This window comes from Siphateles boraxobius, unplaced genomic scaffold (assembly GCF_051911475.1).
Source record: "Siphateles boraxobius isolate OS27281-9 unplaced genomic scaffold, OSU_SipBor_1 31, whole genome shotgun sequence".
Classification (NCBI taxonomy): Eukaryota; Metazoa; Chordata; class Actinopteri; order Cypriniformes; family Leuciscidae; genus Siphateles; species Siphateles boraxobius.
In genome coordinates this window covers 12,171,952-12,195,975 of record NW_027508931.1, presented here as the reverse complement: position 1 = coordinate 12,195,975, position 24,024 = coordinate 12,171,952, and the positions used below count along the sequence as shown (strand labels likewise).

General features: G+C 39.1%; 1 long non-coding RNA gene across 1 annotated transcript in view; it reads left to right on the top strand.

The window, feature by feature from the left end:
- The first annotated feature begins 2,902 nt into the window (after nucleotides 1-2,902).
- LOC143696949 (uncharacterized) overlaps nucleotides 2,903-24,024 on the top strand; it is a 99,570-nt gene continuing 78,448 nt past the window's right edge. The window contains exon 1 of the long non-coding RNA XR_013186095.1: nucleotides 2,903-3,256. This is a non-coding gene — a long non-coding RNA (uncharacterized LOC143696949). The remainder of the gene's footprint in view (nucleotides 3,257-24,024) is intronic.

Below are 24,024 nucleotides of genomic sequence, written 5' to 3'. Positions count from 1 at the left end.
GAACAGACATGCTTTGTAACTGGTTAAGAGACCATGTAAAATTAGGTAAAACCTACAGTAAAATGTGAAGTTTAAAATCTTACTTAAAATTTAAATCTTTTTAGAGATGATATAATGAAAAGCGAACATTGAAGATGAACAGTTAAAATATGTGTCTAATATGTGTGTGTGTGATGGTGACTGCACTCTATGTCTTGTATGGGTTAGTTTGGGGTACGAATACTGCGTCTGAATAGTGTGTAAATTGTGTCATTAGCCACTAAAATCTGGTAAGGCAAATGACAAATTTTAAAGAAGCTGTTAATTCTGTTGAGTCCATTTGATGAAAAGATAATGTAGAACATGGGGCGAGCTTTAAATGGATTAGTTATCCAGCTCTGTCTGCTACTGGTAATTATGAATCAATCTATGGATTAAAAGCATTTATGTAAATTGGATTTGTGAAGTGGTAGATCGTCGTCCATAATGGGTTGAGATAAACTAAAATGTTATAGATTTGAAGGCAATAACAAAGTGACATATTGGCTAAGTCAATATCAAATTATCCAGAGAGTCCTTCACATTTATGAATATTGTGAACAAAAGGGGGAAAATGTTGTTTGACTGACATTGACCAAGTCTGTACAGCACGACCTGACCTGACAGAAACAATTGATGACTTTGAAAATGTTAGTGGATGACGGGCTTAAGAGACCAAACAACAGGCCTGAAAAGCAGGATACACTGTAAGACTGAGGGCCGTTGCCCTCCAAATACTCTGATAAGAAGATGTGTTTGTGGCTTTAAGTAATATTTTTGTTTCAAGAGGCAGAGAAAGATGTCTGAAGGAAATTTGTCTGAAGGACAACGTTTGGGTTAGTGATGATGGCAAACTTTATCCAAACACCATTACGTTAGATTGATGCAAGAGTTGAATCATTGCATCAAAAGGGGGATGGTAACAATTGGTAACAATTTTGATAACAATTGACAAAGTATGGTTTACTAGGGGACAATATATGTTGGGAAGACACTGAGCTTGACTGGGTAAAAGCCTGGCAAGAAGCCATTCTTCTCCCTAACAAAATTGCTGTCTGTAAGTGTGCCGCACACGCTGATAACAAAATTGTAGGACTGTTTCAACAGGAGACGCCAGGGCAGATGCAGCAGCGAAGGCCGTGGCAGCACAGCAGACAAAAGAAACTACGTGTACTTTACTATCTGAAAATAACCTCGACATTTGTTTTTCTTTACAGAGCATGCAGACTTTTGATGCAGGGCAGAATGTGCCAAATAAAATAATGGTTATGGATGAATTTGACTTACTATCCTGGCCTGGGTTATTATTGTGGCAGAAAGAAACAGGGCCACACCTGCACAGCGCATAACTTAAAATTTTCCTTTTGCAGGATGTCAGGATGGATTGAATCAAACAGAACTGATTCTGTTCTAAATGTATAAATGTTGTCTTGTTTACATGAGCAAAGTGGGTTGAAGGTTTTTCAGAGGAAAAGAACTCTGAGTGCTATTAAGTGAGGAAGAAATTATTTAGTGATAAGATGATTTGTAAAATGAGAAGAAACAGAGTTGAATTGGACAAGTGTTGAGAATAAACTTGAAATTCTTTATGCATATCATCAGCAAGGTAAACAAATGGTGAAAATTCCACAGGTCACACCAATAGGCACGACCGGCCAGACAAGCGGTCACTAACAAAACCTTAAGGTCTTCATTCACAGGTCAAAGCAGGAGATGGTTCACTCCAGTAGGGGTACATCGTGATCTAAGGGGCAAATCTGGTAATGATCAGAAAATGGTTGGAGAGTGGGACACCTGGGTCGAAGCCTCTCACCTTAGACTACACCGACAGGCCTCAACAATCAAATATGAGGACAATGTGAGGGGTCAAAGGCTCGTGCTAGTAACAGCCTCCCTCACCGGCGAGGGAAAGACTACGGCAACGACTCGCAAAGAGTCACCCTGGTGAAGACGGAATGTCCATGGGGCAAACGAAGTGACCAACACACCTGAAGGAAGATTCACCAATTAATGGTTTGAGTTTAGCAAAAGAATCTGTTTTTGTGATGAGTTTGATGATTTTATTTGATTGAATCAAAATATGGCTAGATCAAATGATTTGATTGGTTAAAGATTCATTAGAAAATATTTCAGGTAAATTATAGGGATTATTATTGAAGAAACTTGATGATTAGGCTTTCCATTAAGGGTAAGAAAGGCCGATCATGGGAGAATATGTATGGTAATAAGCTAAAAGATGGTCCGTATTTGAAATATTAGATTTAATTTTGAACAACTACATTGGTTAAAAGAATGGATAAAAAATATAAAACCTTTTCTGGATAGATTTTATTAAATATGGTGTTAAATAGAGCTTACTAAGTAAAACCATTGGCTGAATCGAGTTAAAAGTTAAGAAAATATGGTTAGGAAAATGGAGGCGATGTATGGAAATGGGCGTGGACTGATGGTAAATGGATAAGATTGGTTAATCTTTGGGGGGTTGGGGGTACTGTACTACCAATTTCAGCGATAGGATTATCAATATTGTTATGTTTACCATGAATTATAATGAGTGTTTCCAGCTCAGTACAGAGACTGGTTAAAGCTGGGATGTCTGTTCAGTAGGATGAACAAAATATGATGATACAAGTAGTGGGAGCTACTGTGACATGTGTTAAAGTGTGTTTCCTTTTCTTTTTCTTTCTTTCTATGAATGTTTTTGATATGAACAGAGGGTTAAAAGCTGTGGTTATCCGCTATGTGATGACGTACAAGGAGAGGGGTCGAATTGAGGGATTTTATTCTACTTTTATTTCTTCGTATTTCTTAGCCTGTTGAAATGCCATGTGGGTTTCAAGATGTGTAATGATAACCAAGGTGTTAAATTGATGTGTTTCCTACTTAAACTATACACTATTTCTTGTTTATACTGAGGTGACTGAGGGTCCGACCTAGGTCGGGAGTGCAATAACAGTGCTTATTCATTCAGCCCGGCCTCAGATAAAGTCTTTACTTGCTTGCTAATAATTAAGGGACTATCCCCACAAAAACAGCCTAAGCTTTTTACTTTTCCAAATGTTATTTCACAAATGTTTAAGAGAGTGGTCAGTTATGTGAAAACCAGAGATGAAGAGTATAAGTGTGATGAAATGACTTAAAATTTGTTCTATTATTTTTATTATTATGATTGGGTAATCTGAATGATAAAAAGGGGGGAATTGTTGTAGAAATTTTAATAGTCATTGATCCCAAACAAGTATCATAAGAGAAAGAACCTATTCAATGTATAAAAGTATATGTGTGTACGTGCTTGTCCGTGACTTTTCAGGACATATGGGACAGGACCTCTGACCTTAGGGACGGTCAGTTTTGGCCAGTTTATTTCAGTACCAGTTTGTGTCTTTAAGTAGAAACTGAACAGCAGTAAGGACCTTATCTGAGTGGGTGAAAGGTACAGCGGGTGAGGAGGAACCTTGAAAACAGTATAAAGGCTGTCTCATATCTTCCTGTTGTGTGTCACTCTCTTGCACAGCGTAACTTCTGTGTACTAGACTGAACCTATTCTTGCAAGAATAAATACTTTTCTTTTTATTAATTTGACTCTTAGTGTCTCTTACGCAGTGATGATGTTTAACAGAATTTTTGCCACAACACGCGCATCCCCTGAGACAGTGATCGGCTTCTCACTCACAGCACTCATGACCCCCTCATTGTGGATAGCCCAGGCATAGTTAACCTCCGGTATGACTAGGCTTTCTGGATTTTATACCACTGCCTTTCTGACATGGCCTCCAAACCAACTGTTTCGCATACCTCTAGGAAAGGACTGCACTCATTCCCTGTAACAAACACAGCAGCCAGAACTGTGATGATGCACTCCATGACTCCCCTGATTTGATTTTGTGAATGCCAAATGTAATTATGGCCATCCACACAGTGTGTTTTTACATTCACTCCAAAACCACTGTTGGACAAAGCTGGTGGTTCTTCTAGGCATTTGCCACAACCCTCCCAGTGACAGATGGAAATTAACATTAACAACTGCTTGTTAGAGACAATGCTTTTTCTTTGCTCAATACAGTTTGTGTCTTCCTTCTCTACATCACTCTAACTGGCACTGTCATAACTTGAGAAAAAAGTCCTCATCGTGGTCCTCAAAGGACACCTCATACTCCTCTACTTCACTGCAGCTTTGCTCAAATGACACTTCCTGAGTGTGCTATGGTGTTGAGGATCTGGGGACTGATTTGTTGTCAGGGTGGCCAAAGTGTTCCAAAGCAGGGCAATAGAGATGGTCATTTTGATTTGATTTGATTTGATTTATTTCGGATTTAACAGACAACATAATCCAAAGGATAAACATGTTAAAGTGTAAACACTTATTTCCAACATGGTCCTTGGTGTTAAAACACTTAACACAAAACAAATACCTATTACAAGTCAAAGACAAAAACATTCAGCACAAATCATCCAAAATTCAAAAAACATTCTAAAATCATAAATTCCTAAATCACATAAAATAATCAGTCTACTCTAATTAAAAAGATTGGCTACTCTATTCCATAAAAAAGCCTTAGCCTGATGTCTAAAAGCCCCTCTAGTATTTACATTTGTGGGAAAGTGGTAAGTTATTCCATAATATTATACCTGTATAAAAAAAGAACTTCTAGCTGCATTATTGACTCTGGGCACTTTACAAGAACAAACACTGGCCCTAGTGTTATGATTATGCTGTGTATTAACCATTTTTATATGGGAGTATAAATATTTGGGAGCAGAGCCATTAATGACATTATACATATGATTCAGCTTTAACTGCTCCACTCTAACATGTACTGGCAGCAGTCCCACCCTTTTAAAAGCGGATAACATTATTTTGCATCACTTGTAGACTGTTTTTAAGTTTAACTGATAATCCACAGTACCAAGCAGAGCATGCATAATCGAAATGACATTGAATCAATGATACGACCAGTAATTTCTTGATAGAAAAATCTAAATGCCTTGTACTGCGATACAAGAATTTCAGTTTACCTGCACATTTGGATAATATTTTGTCAGCAATGGATTTACAGTTTAATGACTGCTCTAATGTTAACCCCAGGTATGTAACACTTTTCTGAGACACTATTTCAGTGCCATTGCATGTGACCGTAAGTGAATTTTTTCTAGACAACTTACTTTTTGTTCCAAATAAAATGGACTCAGTTTTTCCCAGATGTATTGAAAGTCTGTTGTCTATAAGCCACTTGCTAACACTATTTAATTCATTACCTAGAGTCTTCTCAATCTCACTGATATCATCCCCAGAGACCAACAATGCAGAGTCATCAGCATATAAAAGCAACTTACATTTCACTGCAGCTGGCATATCATTGATATAAACTAAAAATAAAAGGGGCCCAAGGATTGAACCTTGAGGCACCCCACAAGTAATATCCTGAGGATCCGATATGGTCCCATCAACATCACACACTTGAGTTCGTCCAGTGAGGTAAGAGGTGAACCATTTCACCGCAGTATTTCTGAAGCCTATACTTTGTAGCTTTGATAGTAATATTGCATGGTTTACAGTATCAAAGGCTTTTTGCAAATCAAGAAGAATCATATCCCACATACTTTCCTTCATCGAAGTTTTGTCGAATATAATCATATAAATGAATAAGACAGGTTTCGAAAGAGTATGCTGCTCTAAATCCCGACTGAAGTTCATACAGTAGATTTTGTTTGACAAGATACTCTTCAACCTGCTCATACACCAAACGCTCAAACACCTTCGATATGGCTGTCAGAATTGATACAGGCCTATAATTACCAACATCTGACCTACTATTTTTCTTAAAAAGGGGGACTACCCTAGCCCTTTTCATATCGCTTGGAAAGATACCCTGACTTAAAGACAAATTTATTATATGGGTGAGTACCCTAGAAATTACATTTGCACTATCACTCAAAAATCTGGACGGAATAAGGTCCTGTCCAGTTGCTTTGTTAGTTGACAATGTTAATAGACACAATCTCACCCTCTCCTCTGAGACAGGGCCAATCTCAAAAGCATCAGGAGTAACATGTTTATTTTTATAAAAAGAATTTACAAACGATGGGCCATATCTACCTGACACACTCGCCAACTTATCAACCAGACTGGCAGCAACTGTTGTAAAAAAGGTATTAAAAACACAAGCAACCTGCTGTTTGTCAAAAATCATTTTATCCTCAATAGCTAACCCAATATTACCAGACTTAGATTTAGATTTTCCTTTAACGGCCATATCACTAAGAACTTTCCATAGCTTTTTGGGCTGATGTGAGTTTGCCGTAATAGCATTGGCATAAAATTCGGACTTTGTTTTCTGTACCTTGTAACTAGTCTGATTACGAAAATATATATATTTATCGTAATCACAAGACAAAGTTGACCTCTTAAACTTTCTGAACCATTTATCACGTTGTCTAATGAGATCCAGAATGTCAGAAGTCATCCAAATTGCACTTCTCTGTTTAATTCTGGTCTCCTTCATTGGTGCAACATTATCCAGAGCGGCTAAAAAGTGCTGTTTAAACAAAGACCAAGCCCCATCAACATCATTGCTTCCTAAAACATCTGACCAATCCCTCCTGGAAAGACTTTCTTTAAATTCCTCAGCTATATAATGTTTTGTGCATCTGTACCTAATTGAACTATGGTTACCAGTCTTCAATAGTGATTTAGATATTTTGCGAGTGCAAAAAGTGACGTTGTGATCGCTCAAAGCAATATCAAGGACACCTGATTGAGAAATATTTTCACGTTCTGAAACTAATATTAAGTCCAATAGCGTTTGACTGTTAACAGACACTCTAGTAGGTTCAGTGATTAACTGTTGTAGGCCAGACACCTTGCAAAAAGTTAAAAAAGATTCTTTCAAGCTATTACTACGAGGCTGTAGTACATTTGTGTTAAAATCACCCATAATGATACATTATGCGGGCTCCTCGTCCGTGACAGGCAGGTCTTCTGGATCGGCTGCAGAAGCTGCAGCAGCCGCGTCCTGTTCCTCCATCAGCCAAATCAGAAGACCTGCCTGTCGAGGACGAGGAGCCCGGACTGGCTCGAGTTGAGGCGGACTGGTAGTGTCGTTCTCCCCGCTCGTGTCGGCAATCCGACATTTCACTATATTGCGGCTCGTAAAGATAGCCACGAACATCGGATTTGAGCAGAAGACTTCAAAATCATCTTCTTCCATATCATGTTTATTTCCTTCCATCATTGTCGTAACTTCCCATCTGGCTCCACAGTGCTTGTTAGCTTAGCTTCCAAACAAGATGGAGGATATTGCTATTGCTAAATATCCAGCTCCAGATTGCCAGTACTGCGGGCACCAATAAGTTGAGGAAGCTCAGGAGGAACTATTGTTGTTACTGTTGTATTGTTGAACTTTTATTGTTAACATAATTATTTTTGTTGATATCATTATTGAAATAAATGGTTCACATTTACTTTGTTTTCCTTATTAGTGTTTTATTCCACGTGTATGTTAGATAAATTTGGACGACCAACATTCCATCAGTGGAACTAATATTACTAACCTACTGTTACCTTACATGATAAAATACAACAACATAATAGTAATGCCTACATTGTTTTATTCTTATTTTGCAAATCCAAATTAAATTACAATATTCGGACTGAACATTCAACATAAATAGAAACGAGAAGTAATTCAATAATGATTTCGGCAACAAACTAGATTTTTTTTTCTGAATTTCAAACTCTGGCGGCACCCAACCTTGTAGGCGGTAGAGTGCTTTCTCTGAATCTGATAGGCGGATACCTCCTCAGCGTTGTTCTGGATTAGTGGGAGTGGCTTGCGGAGCTGTGCAATGTGGTGCATTGTGGGAGTTGTGGTTTTCAGTACAAATGCGCCCTAAAGTTACTTTCTGTCTTTACTCGGTCAAGAAGGCACCAAATTCGAAAATTGTATTATATTTCGGCTACATATATGACCCACTTTCAATAAAGATTAATGTTCCCACGGGTGAAATGCTCCTTTAAATGCTGTGTGCCTTTGAAGTGTTTTAATGCGCGTGCGCGTGAACATTCGAGTCGCATTGAAAAAGAGTGGAGCGCGTGCGAGAGCAGATGGAAACGAGGAAATGTTATCAACTGACAAACAGCAAAGATAGTGTCTCTCGCTGTTGTTTTCACTGCTTTCAGGTAAGTTTAGTAAACAAAATCACACAAATAATACAAACAAACGTTCCTGAAACCTTTCTTACGTGTAATTGATACGCTTCTTTTGAATATTTACTTTATAGAAATGGTTTTGTGTCTTCGAAAAAGTCCGTTAGCATCTCAACCTATTTCAGAAGAGGTACGTTAAAGGGTTAGTTCACCCAAAAATGATAATTCTGTCAGTATTTACTCACCCTCATGTTATTCCAACCCCGTAAGACCTTCGTTCATCTTCGGAACACGAATTAAGATATTTTTGATGAAATCTCAGAGCTGGATCACTCCTCCATACTAGTCTATAGGCTTCTTCAGGGATTCAAAGTTGCCAGCCCCGAAAAGTCATTAAAGACATCGTTAAAATAGTCCAAGTGACTACAGTGGCTCAAACTTAAGTTTATCAAACGACGAGAATACTTTTTGTGCGCAAAAACAAACAAAAATAACGACTATTAACCACTATTCAATATTATTTCAACTATTAATTTCCTTCTGGGCCTCGAGTCAGTTGACGTAGTGTAATAGCGTAAGCTTCTGTTGTTGTACATCACACGCATCACCCACATGACCAGCGTCGGCCAATAGTGAGCCTACGTGTGACGTAGCTCTACGCAATCATACTAAGTTAACTGACTAGAGGCTAACAGAGAAGGAAATTAATAGTTGAAATAAAGTCATTATTTTTGTTTGTTTTTGCGCACAAAAAGTATTCTCGTTGCTTGATAAACTTAAGATTGAGCCACAGTAGTCACTTGGACTATTTTAAAGATGTCTTTAATGACTTTTCGGGGCTGACAAGTTTCAATCCCTGAAGAAGCCTATGGAGGAGTATGGAGGAGTAATCCAGCTCTCAAATTTCATCAAAAATATCTTAATTCGTGTTCCGAAGATGAACGAAGGTCTTACGGGGTTGGAACAACATTAGAGTGAGTAAATACCATATACTGAAAAAAATATGGACAAAGCGTCAGTGACATCACCCATAGACTTTCTGAAGAACGGTTTTGAGGCCGTTTATGGGGGGTATGGGCGGCGCCATCTCGGAAAATCTTTTCAGAAAGGATACAGAGGTGGTATGATGTGTTGCGTCAGATCATGGCCGAGGCGTCAAATTTCAGGAATTCCACTCGCCGAAGCCCGTTATCAGCTGTCAATCAAGCTGTCAATCAAAGTTAACCACGCCCTTATGTGTCATACATTTTATATCTAAATACGATCTAAACTAACAAGTTAGAAAAAAATTCACCCCCCCCCTCACAGTTGTCAGGCACTCGGAACCCATCGAAAAATACAATAAAAGTCCATGGGACCAACCTGTAAAAACATGAATTTATGCTGTGAAAACAGACATTTTAACATGGGGTCTATGGAGAGTTGCTCCCTTTTGGGACCTGCCCCTATTGGATTTTCGATGTATTGCAGTTTTTCACACTTCCATGTAGGCTTCATTTTTCAGATTAGAATGTTGCCGCTTGGTAAATACTGACAGAATTTTCATTTTTGGGTGAACTATCCCTTTAAGGCTAACTCTATAGACTGGAGTTCTTGTTTATATAAGTTTGGGGTTTTAACCACATCTTTGTGTAGATAACAGTTTTTGATAGTTTTGTTTTGCGGGTAATTTGTCAATGGGTGATTGGAGGTAAGCTTATTTATTTAACCTAAAATAATGCACTGTACTGTTATTCAGTGACGTCAGTTATAAATATTTATTAAAAAATATGTGATTTCAGGAGGGACAGGAAAAAAAACTCCACAACAAATGGTGAATTATTGTTTAATCATGATAATAATTTCATATCCATTTATTTCACAATATACAGTATATCTTAAGATTTATATATTTTTTTTCTTTTTTTCTGCATTTCACGTCTGTTCTAGCTTGGTTCCTTGTAATAAACCCTATGTTCTATTGTTAATCCTATTTAACATACTATTTAACATACTAGCAACATGTTGGTTCTATAACAAATTGCATGTTATTTTCCGATGTTATTTGCTGATGCTGCACCCCCTGTCCAAGAAAATCTCCACAGCTATGAACCATATGACTAGTAAGCAAAACCTCAAACATACAGTGCACTACTGTTCAAAAGTTTGGGGTCTGTAAGATTTACGCTTTTGAAGGAAGTCTCACATTTTAAAATCATTAACACCAGTTTTTTTCTGTAAGATTGTCCTTGAGAAGCTTGTAGGCTAAATAATCAGCTAAATAATAGGTGACAAATATAATGTTTTAATGGTCATATTTATAATAATTAATGTAACTATGATAACAGCATATCATGGTCATTGGTATATTTTATTTTATTTCTCTAGGTCTGTTTTGAATTATGTTGGCCAATGAGACAGACACAATACTGTCCAACTCAAAGGTATTTATTTATTTGTATGTATTTTTTTACTGATAAATACTGAAATTCTTTTTACTAATAAATGCTGACTGTGGTTCAGGGGGTCGACAGATATCTGGGGTTTTTCACAGATATCTGGCCAGCTTACTCATGACTCATACCCTTAGCCTTTAAAATGTTTGAATTTATATCCCCAATGCAATATCAGGGGGTAAATATATCATTAGAGTTCTTAAAGTTATGGCTATGCTCTTGTCACCAGATGATATATAATCCCTAGCGTTTTGAACACGCCTCGTCCCCTGCTGCCCCGGGCCAGCGGACCTCATATTATATGTACACAACGAATTCAGTTTTGTAGCCTAACCACCATTAACACCATATAATAGCAAGCTCCGTGTTTTGTTACTTTCAATAATAAGCAAGGTGTCATCTTTCAAATTCTATTTTTTGATCACGAAATTCAAACAATAAATGGCGTTTTGGCGCTCTTTGATGTGGCGTGACAGATCACTGTACTAGCTTATCATTTCAAGCGGCAGCACTAGTAAACGCGATGTAAGGAACCTGGGTCAGGCTTTGGGGATATGTATTCACAAATTAGTAATTTTAGAATTAATAATTATTCATAAGGGTTTGACCCAGATAATCATACATGTTAAATCTCCCAAAAAGGGATAATATGTTCCCTGCATCTGCATTCATATATGTACCTAGACATTCAACCACAAAGGACTATAATTAATTGCATATGTAGACTATATTTTACAGACAGGTTATTATCAGCTCAATTGTATGTCGATACTTAATCAAAACAGATTATAATTAAATATTTAATATATCAATTATGACTATCATAGATCGATCGTCAGGGTAATCTTTAAGCGGATTAATTTATGATCGAATCATCTGCTTGTCCAGCAAAACCTGCTCATTCGATCTCAATCAAACCTCACAAAAATTATCCTACTTTATAGACTTTCAAGGGAAGCTATTCCTCTGGCCACAAGGAATAACTTTCCTGTTCTATAACGATACCTCTTTAAGTATCCATAAATTTGTAAAGCACGTAGCTTTGGATCGTATACATCAAAGGGACATGTATATGAGCCTAGAGACAGAATCAATAAACGAATATAATGAATTTAATAAAGGCAAAATTACGTATACCGGTTATAACAAACAATAAATGTATTTACAAACACAATAAAGGCAATGACACAATGAAAGAGAATGCAGCAATAAAGAGAGGGAGAGAATGAGAGAGAGAGAGAGAGAGAGAGAGAGAGAGAGAGAGAGAGAGAGAGAGAGAGAGAGAGAGAGAGAGAGAGAGAGAGAGAGAGAGAGAGAGAGAGAGAATCTGGAAGGATCAGTGGCAAATTACAGACCTTAAAACCTTTGAGAGACAACACGGGGAAACACATCTTAAAGCTCCAGTAGGTAGCTTTTGTAAACAAATATTTGTTAAAACTGTCATTATGTCCTGAAAGTAGAATATGAGACAGATAATCTGTGAAAAAAATCAAGCTCCTCTGGCTCCTCCCTGTGGTCCTACTGCCATTTGCAGAAATACACCGCTCCCGGTCAGAAACAACCAATCAGAGCCAGGAGGAATGTCTTAGCAGTGTCAATCACGCTCGTGTACGCACTGCTCACCCCTCTCTTGCACAGCGCGAGCGCGTACCGTTGTTCGTGACTCTCCTGTTCGAACTCGTTCATTCAACGAACGAAATGACTCGAAAAAAGATTTGTTCATTTGGATGAACGAGTTCGAACAGGATCACGGACATGCATCACAGAACAGAGCAAGGCAAGCATTTGTGCTTATAAAACTTAAAGTTTTTTATTTATTTTTGAAATGACCGATCGTTTCGCTAGATAAGACCCTTATTCATCGTCTGGTATCGTTTAAAGCCCTTTGAAGCTGCGCTGAAACTGTCATTTGGTCCTTGAAACGTTTGTGTCCTATTGAAGTCCATTATATGGAGAAAAAGCCTGGAATGTTTTCATCAAAAACCTTAATTTCTTTTCGACTGAAGAAAGAAAGACATGGACATCTTGGATGACATGGGGGTGAGTAAATTATCAGCAAAAGTTTTTTTTTAAAGTGAACTAATCCTTTAACGTTATCTCAGTAGCTATTCATAACTTATAGATAGAGTGCAACCTTATAAAGTTACATGTATTGCAAAATACATAATGATTTGAGGACCAAGTTTGTAGTCAACGTATGAGCAGGCCATAGTCAATGTAAAGCATATTGTTGATGTTTATTAGTGAATGTTCCATAACTGTTTATAATCTGCCGTCATCGGTGGTCCTGCTTACTAACCTGCGCGTTCACGGCAGGCTCCGCTGTGGGGGAGGAGCTGTGGGGGAGGGCTGTAGTGCAGCAGAAAGCAAGGGGGTTGGACCTGTAGGTTGTGCTTCTTCAAATTTTCAGGCTAAGTCAACATTTTCTCAAAACTCCCTACTGCATCTTTAATGCTCTGAACACTCGAAAAACGAATATACTTGCACATGGTTCTCTTTTGTTGCTGGAAACGGCTGCGTGGGTGAGCGCCCTCGTTTCGTGTGTGTGTGTGTCGTCGGAGCGTCACGTGGTCTGCAGATGGTCTGGAGCGCACACTTTCAAACGAAGGTTTAAAGGTCTCGGATGTAAATTACCAAAGAAACGATTCAAGCTAAGTTCACTTACTCGTCTGAGGAAATGAACAAAGTAGAAAGGAAAAATAAAACTTAAACAAACAAAGGAAAAGATCCCCGGAGGGGATCACGCAGGAGTTACATGATGCGAGGAAGAGGAGAAGTAAGAGAGAGGTAGAACAGGGGGGTCAGTTATCTTAAAGAAACTGAAGTCCATACCTCTTTGGGGAGTCCTGGCCTATGACATTCAATGAAACTTTGGCGGGCAGAATTTCTTTTGTCTTGTCAGGCCGGTCATTTAGATGTTTTATGGCCGTGCCCGAATTCGGTCAGAATGATTCCAAAATTTGGTCCAGCATAGTAAAATACATTTTACGGTATGTCCATATACATATATGGCTTGGTCAAGTTGAGAGATTTCGTTTGATACCACTCAGTCTGTGTTTGTTACGCATACAAGGATATATATTATACTCTTAGACTTTTATAGAAGTCAGCTAGGTTCAACTACATGTAACCCCCCTTTTCTTTGGGAATTTCTTCTCAAATTCCTTTTAGGTCCGCTGAGTCTACCCACCAGCTGTTTAAGGGGGGCTGCCAACTTTGAAAATCCCTCCACAAAGCGCCGATAATAGCTTGCGAAACCGAGGAAAGATCGTAATTCAGCCAGGTGTCCAGGGCGTCTCCACTCCTTGACCACCTCTATCTTGGCAGGATCCGTGGCAACTCCCTCAGCAGAGACCACATGCCCCAAGTAACTTACCTGGTGCTGGAAGAAGGGGCATTTTGACAGTTTTACTTTTAGTCCCTGTCTTTGTAGACGGGAAAACACCTCTCCCGGTCTTTCCAGATGCTGCTGAACAGTGTTAGAGAAGACAATCACATCATCCAGGTACAGTAGAACGGACTGGTATCTGCAATCACCGAACATGCGCTCCATCAGACACTGGAATGTTCCAGGTGCATTACACAGTCCGAATGCCATTCGGTTGAACTCAAACAGGCCGAAAGGTGTACAGAAGGCAGTCTTTGATTTATCCTGCTCCATCATTGGAACCTGATTATATCCACTTGCAAGGTCCAAGGTGGAAAACCATTTCGCTCCTGAAAGAGCATCCAAAGATTCTTCTATACGGGTATGGGGATATGCGTCACGGCGAGTTTTTGCGTTTAACTGCCTGTAATCTACACAGAGGCACAAACTCTCATCCTTCTTGGTCGCCAAGACTTTCGGAGAAGAATCTGGACTGCGAGCAGAAGTGGTGAAAGAGGGAAATGAAAAAGAACACCTCTAACCCACAGGCTACATACATAACTAACAGTCCTAGGCCCTGTCCCAAATGGCACACTCCGGACTTGTGGACTTCCTCAGAGTCCACACTTCGGTGACGTCATGTAGTGCAGACCTATAGGGCCCTTAGCGCGAGTCCGCGAGGGCGCATTGAGAGGTATTTTTGGGACAGACTCGATCGTCACGCCGAAAACAGGAAGAAGGTCTCAGCTCAGACGTCTAAGCTGAATAAACTTAAAGGTCATCTCATCAGTCCCTTTATTAGAAAAATATCACAAATATCCTTAAAAAAAATTAAAGATTTATTTTATTTTCCCAAATCTTATTTCCATGTGAACTACACAGCCTGCTTTTACAGTTCTATAATTGTATATGCCACCTGGGCATTAGAATAGATGTCATGGTTATGTAAATTATCAATACAGTTGTGGCGCTGGGGTTCTGGCACTGGGGTTCTGAAACTGGTGGTGCTGCGGGTCTGCAGCTGGATATATCTCAAAACAACCCATTATTCGTTTTTTTGTTTTGATATTAAAAAACGGACAACGAAAAACAATCTCGTTATCCGATTGTCCTTGATGTGTTTATAGATGGAAATCAGAAATCAAAATACGTATATATAGTCGTAATCCTTAATTCCATAGATATAAACACAAATGGCGGCTCTGGTACTGGATGACGTGATGACGTACTGACGTACTGACGTAGTGTGTGTGTGTGCGCGTTGGGTGCGAAATTCAACATGGCAGCGCGCCGCTGCTAGATAAGACAAACAAACTTTGTATTTTTTTTTTTTTTCTTTACAACATCACCCGCGTTAACCCTAACTTAAAACCTGGATTTCAACTCGGAACTGGACCAACTGGAGGATTACATTGACCATCACTTCAACAGACTCTGTAACGTTGCAATGGGCCGATCAAGCAAAGCCAAAAAACCACGCACCTCGGATTCACCCTTATCAACCGATTCACCGCCGTCACCAACATCACCAGCTTCCACGCCGATCAAAACAAACTGCTGTTCCGACGTACTCTTATCAATCAACGAGCGCTTAGCTAACCTGGAATCTAGACTCTCACTAATCGAAGTACTGCACAAAGAATTTCAAAACCTCCGCCACAGCCTGGAATACAGTCAACAACAAGTCGATTCGCTCACTGAAGAAAACAAATCACTGAAAAGCTCCGTGGACACACTCACTACAAAACTCTCAACAGTAAACAGTCAACTTACCTCCGTCACCGCTGAGAACAAAGCCATGCAAGAAACCATCCTGGATATACAGTCACGCAGTATGAGAGACAATCTAATCTTCTCCGGCATCCCTGAATCATCCACCGAGGACCCCGAAAAATCTGTTAAGGACTTCCTGATCAACCAGCTCAAACTTTCACCAGAGACTGTAGAGCACATCACTTTCCATCGCGTTCACCGTTTAGGACAGAAACACATCAACTCCACCCGTTCCCGCCCCATCATCGCCAAATTTGAACACTTCAAACAAAAAGTACTGGTACAGCGACAAGGACGACAGCTCAAAGGGACTCATTACGGACTCAACGATCAATATCCACAAGAAATCATCCGCAGACGTAAGCTACTTTTCCCCATCCGTAGGACAATGATCAATCAAGGTAAAAAAGCAATCATCACAGTGGACAAATTATATATTGATGGACAATTATTTAGAGACAAAGACACTACTCCCTGGCTTTACTAATAATTGAAAATAGCAATGTAACATTTCCAATCCGTTTATGCTCAATTTATAGTCAATTCATAATCTTCATATTCTTTCATTAACCCAATTGCACCACACACGCACATTGTATTCTAAATGCACCTAAATAGCCTTGCTCACTGTTTATATGTTCTGTATTTGTTGTTTATAGGTATCCCTGTTTTATTTGTCATTTGTTGTTATAGATTTACACACACACACACACACACACACACACTCAACCACATTCACATCCACACACACAGACTTATATTCACACAAGGTAACTATGAAATATACATTATAGGTTCATGCAATTGAAATTCATAACTTGGAATATTCGTGGTGTTGGTTCACAAACAAAAAAAAATAAAGTTTTAAATTACCTAAAAAATACACAAGCGGATATATGTCTAATACAGGAAACACACCTCTCTCAATATACACAGAACAGCTTAAAAACTACACATTTTAACCACTGTTTTTCCTCCCACTATAATTCAAAACAAAGAGGAGTATGCATCTTAATAAACAAAAAAATACAGTTTAACCACCATACAACCATTTCAGATCATGAAGGCCGTTTTATCATTATTAACATTTCAATCAATAATAATCCAATTACAATTGGCAACATTTATGGGCCAAACTCTGATGATTCCTCCTTCTTTGTAAATTTCTTCTCTTCTCTTTCAAACATTTCTAACGGTCCAATAATTATAGGGGGAGACTATAACACTGTAATCAATCCATCACTTGACAGGTCAAAACACACAGGAAAATCTGGGCAATCTTCCAAAACAATAAAACAGTTCATGAGTGATTTTGGTCTTTGCGATGGTTGGAGGCTACAACACCCACTTGCCAGAGAATACACCTTTTATTCTAATGTCCACCAAACCTACTCCCGCATTGATTTCTTTCTAACCAGTAATTCAATCATACCAAATATTTTAGAAACCAAAATACATCCGATCATTATTAGCGACCACTCTGCGGTAACTCTAACATGGAACCTATCTGCAATACAAAAGCACCCCACCAGATGGCGTTTTAATACATCACTCTTGAAAGATCCAGAATTTGACAGCTACTTCAAGAGAGAGTGGACATCCTTCCTTGAAATAAATGACTCTCCAAAGTCATCAGCATCGCTACTCTGGGAAACATGGAAAGTAGTTTTACGGGGGAAAATTATTTCATATTCAGTACATAAAAAAAAAAAGGACAGAGAAAGAGAAACCCAACTGGAAGAAAGAATAAAAGAATTAGAAATTTTACATGCAAATAATCAATCAGAAAGCATCTATAAAGAAATTAGAGAAAAAAAAATATTGCTCAATGAAATAATAAACAAAAGAAACCAGTTTCTGATTCACAGGCTCCGTCAAGAAACTTTTCACCATAGCAATAAATCCGGAAAATATTTAGCCAGTCAAATTAAAAGAAATAAAGAAAGAACAGCCATAACCTCCATCAGAAACTCGGCAGGGAAGCTAACCAACTCACCAGTTGAAATAAACAAGATATTTCAAGATTACTATACAAAATTATACTCATCTGATCTTGATCCAAACCAAGAAGACATAACCCAATTCCTCGATAACACCATTCTACCAAAACTCAACATGGAACAAATAAACACACTAGAATCACCAATCACTGAAAAAGAACTTCATTCCGCATTGAAAAGCATGCAAAATAATAAAGCACCAGGTCCGGATGGCTTCCCTGCTGAGTTCTATGAACATTTTTGGTCAACTTTATACCCACTATTTAGCAGAACAATAACAGACATAAAACATAACGCAAAATTCCCTTCCCACATGAATACAGCACTTATATCACTCATCCCTAAACCTAACAAAGACCACACCTTCACATCCAACTATCGTCCTATCTCACTTATGAATGTCGACATAAAAATTATTAGCAAAGCACTAGCCCATAGAATTGAACAAATTATACCGTATATAATCCATCCTGATCAGACCGGCTTCATAAAAGGTAGACATGCATCTAATAATACCCGCAGATTATACAACTTAATGCACTACTCATCAGTACAACAGAAAGATACTCTCATTACCACATTAGACGCCGAAAAAGCTTTCGATAGGGTCAACTGGAAATTTTTATTCACCACGTTACAAAAATTCGGCTTTGGAGAGTCGTTTATTAACTGGATCAAGATTTTATACACATCACCATCGGCCACAGTAACAACGAACGGACTAACATCACAAAGCTTCACACTGCACAGGGGAACGAGGCAGGGATGTCCACTCTCTCCATCCCTATTCACCATTTTTATTGAACCTTTAGCAGCAGCTATCCGTCAAAACCCAGCAATCAAAGGTATTGAAACACCACAACAAACACATAAAATCTCACTCTATGCAGATGATATCCTACTATATATACAAGAACCCCTAACATCTACTCAAGAAATAATTAAAACAATTCAGTCCTTCTCAAAAATATCCGATTATGCAATAAACTGGAATAAATCTTCCACCCTCCCTTTACATAAAACCAAATGGGATGTGGCTCCCCAGCAATCACCAATACCTATTTGTCAAGATCACATCACTTACTTAGGCATTAAGATTTCCTCCAGACTGTCAGAGTTGGTAACACTCAACTTCACACCATTGCTAAAAAAAATAGAAGACGACTTGCTCAGATGGCTCAATCTCCCAATCTCCATAATCGGCAGGATAGCAGCAATAAAAATGACGATTTTACCGAAAATTAATTACCTATTCTCAATGATTCCAACCCACCCCACACTCACCTGGTTTAAATCACTAGACTCCATTATAACTCGCTTCTACTGGAAAAATAAAACGCCAAGGATAAAACTCACTACACTTCAAAAAAGTAAGGTTCAAGGAGGACTAGAAGCACCAAATTTCCAATATTACTCAATGGCTAACCAACTGCAATACATATACAAATGGATTCGCCCCACCCAATCTGATATTGTATGGCTAGATATAGAACAATCATTATGCAAAGAATTAAATATAGCTGACATACCATTCCTCACCAAATCAATTAAACAACACACATGTTTTAAGGCAGTAACTATAGCCACCACTCTGACAGCCTGGTGGAAATTTCACCAAATCACTAATTCTACATTAGCTCCATCTAACCTCACCCCACTGTGGAACAACCGTGACTTTATAAGCAATAAAAAAACATTGAACTTTCACACATGGGCGGAAAAGGGTATCACCCACATTAAGCATATTTTCAAATCTAACACATTTAGACCATTTCCGGAACTGGCCCAGGAGTATGGCATCGGGAACAACGAATTTTTAAAATACCTACAACTCAAATCTTCTGTTCTGACAAAAATAAACATCAGAGACACAAATTTAGAACTTCCACCGGCAATATCAGACTTGGTCAACATTTCCTCTCCAAAGAAACTTCTCTCTAAAATATACAAAATGATCTCAAATCAACTTCAGACCATATACTTACCAACAATAAAATGGGAAAACGATCTATCAATAGCCCCTGATGCCAACTTCTGGACCCAAATCTGTAAAAACATCTATCACATGTCCAAAAATTCGAATCTTCAGTTAATACAATACAAAATACTTCACAGAACGCATTACACGGGCAATAGATTAGCTAAAATGGGATTCACATCAGAAATTTGCACACATTGCAATCAAAATTCTACAGATACATACATTCATGCAACCTGGCACTGCACTCCAATCAAACACTTTTGGGAAGAGGTCACACAGGCACTATCAACTATAGTTGGCTGCCACATCCCAATGTCGCCTTCCCTTTGCTTGCTGGGGGACCTCACAATAATAACTGATAAAACCATAAACTCTAAAATACTCCTCACAGCTCTAGCCATCGCCAAGAAAACTATCCTCATGAACTGGAAAACCAGAAATAAATTACACATTAACATCTGGAAAAATCTTATAACAGACTTCATGGCAATGGAACTCGCATCTCCCCTTCATAATAACACATCTGAAACTGATCCCTGCCGTCCAACACTTTCTGACCTCTTACAGCTATGAATCCTTTCTCTGTTTTCAACTCTGACTTCTCTCACCTTCTTACTCAACCCACGAATATTCATATTAGTTGTTTAAACTTGTTTCTGTCATCATTGTTATTGCTATCTTTACTGTTACTGTTATGATTACTATTTTCATTTTTTTTTTTTTTTTTTTTTTTTTTTTTTTTTTCATTGTTGTAACTACTGTTGTTGCTGTTTTTTGCTCTTACCGTTATGATCACCACTGCCATCATCATTGTCGTTTATTATTATTATTAATATTATTATTATTATTATCATCATCAATATTGCCATTGTCAATGCTGTTTTAGAATTAGATATCATTGTCATCACTAGTGCAATAACTTCCCCCTTATCTCTTCATGGGTTTTTAATGCACCACAACATAGAATAAAAAAAAAAAAAATAAAAAAAAAAAAGAAGGATTAAGGATATATGGAAAAACCTCACAAACACCAAGGCAGGCTAGACAGGCGAGAAGTGGTTTCAACGGGACAGCATCTCTGTCCCAATTTGAGACACTCTCGCACTGTACTCCCTATTTTAATGCACCTTAGACATTGCACATAACACACATAACACAAAAAAAAAATAATTAAAAATTAAAAAAAAAATAGGAAAAGATATGGACTGATGAGATGAGGGGGAAGGTTATATTATATTATCTTATATTATATTATCTTATTATGTCGTATTTTATGCAGGATTGACAATGGCAATTATTACATAGGAGGAAGGATGGAAGTAAAAAATCTACCAACACAATATTGGCAATATGGTGGTAGTGGGAAGTGGGATGGTGATGGTAATAACAATGGTAATACATAATAAACGGTTACTTTGTTTACGCATACACACACATACACATAACCACACTCACACCCGCACACATACACACTTAAACACTTAAATCACTCTTGTCACTGCTGGAAGTATGGATTTACAAGATTGCTCACTACTGCACTATGTTGGTTTGTTTGTATGTATGCCTGATTGTTAAATAAAAAAAAAATAAAATAAAAAAAAAATAAAAAAATCAATACAGTTGTACATAATAATACATAATGTTCAATTTTAACACAAAAATAAAATGTAAATGAGTTTAAGAAAAATGTATAGGTTTCAATATTCATACTACGTTCCCTTTCAAGGGAACTCGAGCTGCGTTGAGACGCGGTGGGAACGCTCTGCGTGATTGCGTCGTGAAGCACGTGTATAATCAGTCCAATGGAAGAGCGAGACGTCATAGGCGGTGACGTCATAGACCAGGAACCCAGAACGCACACCAGAAAACAGACCGCGGCAGCTTCTGTTGCCTTCAGCAAGCGATCTGTGTAGTCTGTCCTGCTCATATTTATTGTTGTCTGTCAAGTTGCAATATATATATATATATATATATATATATATATATATATATATATATTATGGCAAAAGAGAGCAAGCAGCTTTTGTGTTGTTCCCTGCCCACGTTATATCACGGGTGGGGACACACACATCAGCTTTTTGTTACTATTTGGGAGTGGAGCATGCCACAGTCAGTTCTCGAGGGGGCTGACTGTGAGCATTGCGAGAAGCTGTCCGTGAGGACGCTCCGCTCCCGCCGGGCGTTGTTCGAGGAGGACGGTTCGGTTCGCGCTCCCCGCGCGGGTCCCGCTGTTACCGATGCACGGCGGCGACTCGCATTTTGGGGTTCGCAAACGGATCTGACAGCGGGGGTTGGGACGGGCCCCGCCCTATCTCAGCTTTCACCTGCCAGATCCAGTGCTGGCGATTTCCAGTTCCGAGGAATTGGTATCGTTAGTGTTTTGTTTAGAAAAAGAGAACAAAACAAATAAAGATATTAAGAAAAGGCAGATGTTTGAGTTTTCAATAAATGAATAAATAAGTCAGCTCATAACTCTGTTGAATAAAGAGGAGCTTTAAAAGGAGGTTTATCTAGTGCTGTTGCTAGTTAAATATTTTCTGGCCAGCTGAACATTATGAGAGTGAAAATAAAAAGAGTTTATTAGATGAAATAAATCTAAAAACAGAAAAACTCTGTATCTCAGCCTCCTCGTCGGGGACTGCCGTTTTTTCCCTATCTCCACACCACACTGAGGTGTCGAGATCGTGGAATAAGTCGGTTTCTATTTTATGTGTTTAATGCCCAACGTCTAACTATAGTAATGCTATGGGTATTAAGTATCATGGTATGACAGTGCCTCGGGTTAAAGAGATGCTTGCTAGCTTTCTCTCTCCCGAGTCGGCGTCATCATTTTTAACCCCGACGTTACCCACCAGCCATCTAAATACATTTTTTTTATTAGGCAACGCTGGTGGGTAAATTATAAAGACATGGATGAATGTGAGGTTGTGAGCACTGACGCTATTCGAGAATTGCGTCGTGCAAAAACAGATACAAAATACTGGGGAGGGACGGTTTCGAGAAATCGTTTCTCCTCTGCGTCCTCTGGGTGGCGACTCTCTGAGGAGGGTCGCAGCACGGCCAGTTCGGTTGTTTTCCTGCTGGTGGCCACGGAGTGATATATTTATATATATATATATATATATATATATATATATATATATATATATATATATATATATATATATATATCTATATATATATATATATATATATATATATATATATATATATATATATATATATACGTTTTTCTGATTTAAAAATAAAGAAAAATAAGATAAAATTATGTCTGTTCTTCTGGACGCTCCGCTTTCAAAAAACTAAGAATAAACCGTTCAGCGGCATTCCAGAGGTTTCTTCCTCACCAATCTAATGTTCCTGAGACTGCTGGGCGGAGCAGTCTCAGTCTACTAAGCTCCTCGCAGCACAGAGTGCAAGAACGAGCATCGCCATTTGGGCTCCTCCACAATCGAAGGGGACTTGGGTGGCGGTAGCAGTCTAGCCAGTTAGAGATATGCAAGATCTGAGGACTATTTTATCTATAAAAAAGCTTGGACAATAGGAAGCCCTGACGCTAAGGCTATCAGGCTTCTAAAGGGTGGTCCCCTCCGGGGTAGGGATGGTTTTGAGAAAATCGTTTCTCCTCGGCGCCCTCTGGGGTGCGACTCTCTGAGGAGGGTCGCAGCGCTGCCAGTTCGGTTTTCCTGCCGGTTCGCCGTTCAGGACACCAAGGTGTCAGTGTCCCCAAACGATCCTCCGAGGGGGGTCGTAGAGCAGTCAGTTCGGTTTCCCTGCTGGTTCGCCGTTTCAGGGTGCCGAGGTGCCTGCTTTTTCCAATGATCCTCCGAGGAGGGTCGTTGGAACTAAGTTATTTAAAGGGAGGCAAGATCTGAGGACTGTCGTCATCTCTAATAAAGCTTCTGAGGGCTCCTCCGGGGCAGGGACGGTTTTGAGAAATCGTTTCTCCTCGGCGCCCTCTGGGGTGCGACTCTCTGAGGAGGGTCGCAGCGCTGCCAGTCCGGTTGTTCCCTGCCGGTTCGCCGTTCAGGGCACCGAGGTGTCAGCGTCCCCATACGATCCTCCGAGGAGGGTCGTAGAACGGTCAGTTCGGTTGTTCCCTGCCGGTTCGCCGCTTCAGGGCACCGTAGTGACTGTTCAACCAAATCCAGAGGCCAGTCTTGAGAGACTGGTTCCCCTAGTAGAATTTCTGACAGCGTGGAAACTACTGCCACATATTTCTCGGTGGGTCCTGCACACTATAGAAAAGGGTTCAGAATTCGGTTCTTGTCCGCCCAGATTTCTAGGGGTCCTCCCCACTGTGC